The sequence below is a fragment of the Hibiscus syriacus genome, unplaced genomic scaffold (assembly GCF_006381635.1).
Source record: "Hibiscus syriacus cultivar Baekdansim isolate YM2019G1 unplaced genomic scaffold, ASM638163v2 tig00110890_pilon, whole genome shotgun sequence".
Taxonomy (NCBI): Eukaryota; Viridiplantae; Streptophyta; class Magnoliopsida; order Malvales; family Malvaceae; genus Hibiscus; species Hibiscus syriacus.
Genome location: NW_024062900.1, coordinates 8,820,923 through 8,825,284, shown reverse-complemented (window position 1 = coordinate 8,825,284; position 4,362 = coordinate 8,820,923).

Genomic DNA, 4,362 nt, shown 5'->3' with positions numbered 1-4,362 from the left:
GAGATTTTTAGTTTCAAGTGTTCTAATGAGATATTAGATGTTTAGGGGTGTTAAAGTGATATAAGATAGTTTGAATGGGTATAGTTGAGTTTAAAGTAATGAGAGGAATTCAAGGTATGGAATTTATATAAGGTTTGGTAACTTTTTGGGTTAAAAAAGTGTATTCTCGGCAAGGGGTATCGATATTGGATGAATAGTACCGATACTTCAAGGTAAAAATATATGAAAATTTGGTATGAATATAGATATTGTATGAACAATATCGATACCATTGAGAAAATTGGATGAAGTCTTCAAGAAGTATCGATACCGAAGGATGTAGTATCGATACTAGGGGTATAGATACCAAGGATGTAGTATCGATACCATTATCAAGTTAAAATTCTAGAATGTCCTAATGGTATTGGTACCAAAGGGGGGTATCGATACCATAGAAGGATAGTATCGGTACTGTAATGGGAGTACCGATACTATTGAGCCTGAAAAGTAAATTAAGTGTTTCTTTGAGCTTAAGTTATATTGATTGGTTATAAGTAATTTGAACTTTGATATTCATATAAGTCATATATTTGTGTAGATATCGATCGAAGGCAAGTCCAAGATGATTTGAAGCTATAAGAGAGTGCATTAGTCATAAATGTTTGAATTGACTAGTGAGGCTCAGATGAGTGCATATGATTATATGGAAATTAGACTTGCGATGAGTCTATTTACATGTTTTGATTATATGAATGCATGAATATAAGTATAGTTGGTAGCTGTTAGAATGTGAATATGTATTATTATGTTCTTGCTATGTGATATGATTTATGTAATGTTGTGACTCTATGATATAAGTTACATGATCATTAACTATGTAAATAATAATGACTTATGCAATAACAAGGGGAAGTGATATAAGTTATGTGGTATAAATATAAATGATTATATGGACATGTAAAATAAGTTATGTAATGAGGATCTATGTGTCTATATGTCTATGAGAAGATATAAGAACAAGATGTAAGCTATGTGATATGAATTACGTAGCTATGTGTTATCGACTTAAGTAATTATGTGAACATGTAAAGTGTGAATATATGACAACAAGGTATAAGTTATATGAATTAGATTTATGTGAACTGATATAATGGACTTATGTGATTAAATGAAGACTGAGATAAGTTAAGTGGCATTGATATACATATATATAATAATATTAGAATCGGATATAAGCTAGGAGATACTAACATAAGTAATTATACTAAAATGCAATATTAGTGGTATGCTAAATATATATATATATATATATATATATGAAACCATATGAGAATACATGTCTGGCTAATAAACTATGTGAAGCTGAACTAAGTGAATATATGAAACTAGTATTGATATACGAACAATATTAAAATGTGTATATGAGTACATGCTTAAATCATATGTGTTGATATGTGATATAAGAGAATAAATGATAAGTTATATGATACATGCTATGTGATTACATGTATATGCTAATATACCTTGCTTGCATTAGATGTTATGTGTCATGAACTTATGTGATATGTGTTATAAAACAATGATTTAAGTGACCATATGAAAATGTTACATGAACTATGTGATAAAAAGGTATGAGATTATATGCCTATGTGACATAAGTTATATGATACGATATAAGTGATTATTCACATGTGATATATGCTATAAGATATGACCCATGTGATTACATGTGAAATGATATCAGTTATGTGATGATTTATGTGACTATGTGATTATATGAAAAATATAAATGATAATGCCCATTTTATATGATATGAGAGCTAGGGGTATATTTGGCATGCCAAGAGTAGAGGGTTCTATGTGGTCCTTCAGGACAATTATGTGGCACTTCGGTGTAAACTTATGTGGTCATTCGAGACAATTATGTGGCACTTCAGTGCAATTTATACGAGCTGTGGTGACAGGATTTGTGCACAACCTCAATGCATTCACATATCCTTAGTTCTCATATGTGTAGCTTGGGCTAATAAAAAGACAAAATTAAATAAACTGTATGTGATGTATATGCATTGTTATTTGAAATGTATTTTAGGGTTTATGTGATGCTACGTGTATTGCTTTGTTAAATGTTTTATATGAGGTGTATGAATGTTAAGTACAAGAGTATATGATAAAAGGAATTAATGATAATAAAATATGATAATGATAGGAATGTTAATGATGATATATGTGCATGTATGTATTTGTTACATGAAGGGTTATATGATTTTGTATGATATTATTGTATGAAATGTTTTGTATTATTATGTATTTAAGTTTCTATTATACGTTTATATGCCTCACTAAGTCATCGACTTAGCTTATGAATGTTTCACACGTAGATTCCTAGAAGATTAAGGAGCAAAGATAGGCAAGTCAGGTCAGCTTCTCCTTTCCAAAGATCATATTAGAAAAAAATCGAATTGTATGTGTCGTAACCAATTCTCGCCCGACACGATGTTTCTTGGTGGAAAAGTAAGTGAATAAATGGTTTTTAATGAAAAGGTTTGGAGTCTCCATCGACCTTTTGGGTTAGGTAAGTCGAATACCTAAAAATCATCTTTTAAAAGAGTTTTTAAAAAAACATTATTTAAAAGATAAACTAGTCTGCGTATAACTAGAAATTTAATCTTTTTTAGTAATCAAAAGGGATTTGGGGTCGGTTACGGTTGGGGAAGCCCACAACGCTCAAAATTGGACCCATCAATTATAAATTATCTCTACTAGTGGAGATCTAAGAATTTTAATTTACGATCCTATTATTCCAAATTCATTCGCATAATTTATTTAACAGAAAATTCTAAGGAAAAATAGAAAATATTCAAATATTTCCAATTGAAGAGAAAATAATTCATAAAATACTTTATGATGAATATTTTTCTTTCCAATTGAAATAATAAGAATATGACAATTCCTCATAAGACCTCAATATTAAAATAATTTGATATAACCAAAAATTAATATAATAAATATGAACATATCAAAATTATATGTTACTATTTAGTAAATACCTAGTATTTTAGGTACTACAAGTGTAAATAATCCTATAATAATATTAAATATTATAATATTAAAACATAGGGATTAAATTGTAAAATATCAAAGTTAATTAACATAATTCAAAATATCATGAAATATAAGTATTAACAGTGTAATTTAACCATAATTAACCAATTCGGGACGAAAATAAAAAATAAATATAATGATAGGGGCTAAATAGGGTGTTTTACCTTAAATATATATACTAGTTAGTGACTAAAATAAAATACAATAAGATACGAAGACAAAATTAAAAATTCCCAGAAACTCAATTTAGTGACTAAAATGGCAATTTACAAAACTTGAAGGACTGCAGACGGGGTTTACCTATTAGTAAATTACTCATACACCCCTCCCCAAAACGTCATCGTTTGGGAAGGGGTATAAATGTCCCAAAACTGACCATTTGAGGCCATTTCTCTCATTTTCCTCGTTTTTCTTCTCTCTCCAGGAGAGAGAAGCTCTCCCTTCTCTCTAAAATTCCCTCGTCAGAGGGAATTCGACAACCAGCCGACAGCCATCCGCCATCACCGATAGTCACCACCGGCCACTGCCCACGGTGGCCAGAATTTACAAAATTTCCCCAAATCGAAGCCTTGTTTACCCTAAACCCAAACTTGAGCTTCTTTTATTCTAAAACCATTTAGATCGACGTAGATCTAAATTTTTTTACCTTCGATATTTCGGTTCTCTGACGGCGCATGGAGGCTCCGATGATCGTGGTAAGTTCTTCTCTCCCTTCTTTTCCTTTCAGTTTGATGTTGACTGTTGTGGGGCTTCGATGACCGTGGTAAGTTCTTATCTCCTTTCTTTTCCTTACGGTTTACTGTTGACTGTTGTGGGTAGCTATGTTTTTCTCTCCATGTGTCTCTTTTTTTCTCATTTTTGTTCGATTTTTCTCTTTTGCAAGCTCGATGGTCTTTTATAAGCCACCACAACGCACCCTTCGTACCAATAAATAGAGCGACTCTCGGTGAGTCACCGAAACTATGGTGGTGACTCACCCTAGGGCTATGAGGTGTGCGGCCACCCTTGCTTCTTCTGGAGTCTTCTGTTGAGGCGGCGGTGGCGTGGCAACGAATGGAATGACATGTAGAGGCGGTGACCAAAATAGACCCCTGGGTGTAATGAAACCCTAGGGTTTCTGTTGGATGCATCTGGACCTTTTGATCTCACCAGATCCAACGGTTGATAGACCTAGCAGCTGCTGGTTGATATGAAAACCCTATAAGGGTTCTGATGGGTCACCTAGATCGGGTTGGGCTTTTCGGATCTGGGCCTCTAGGTTTGCACATAATGGGTCGG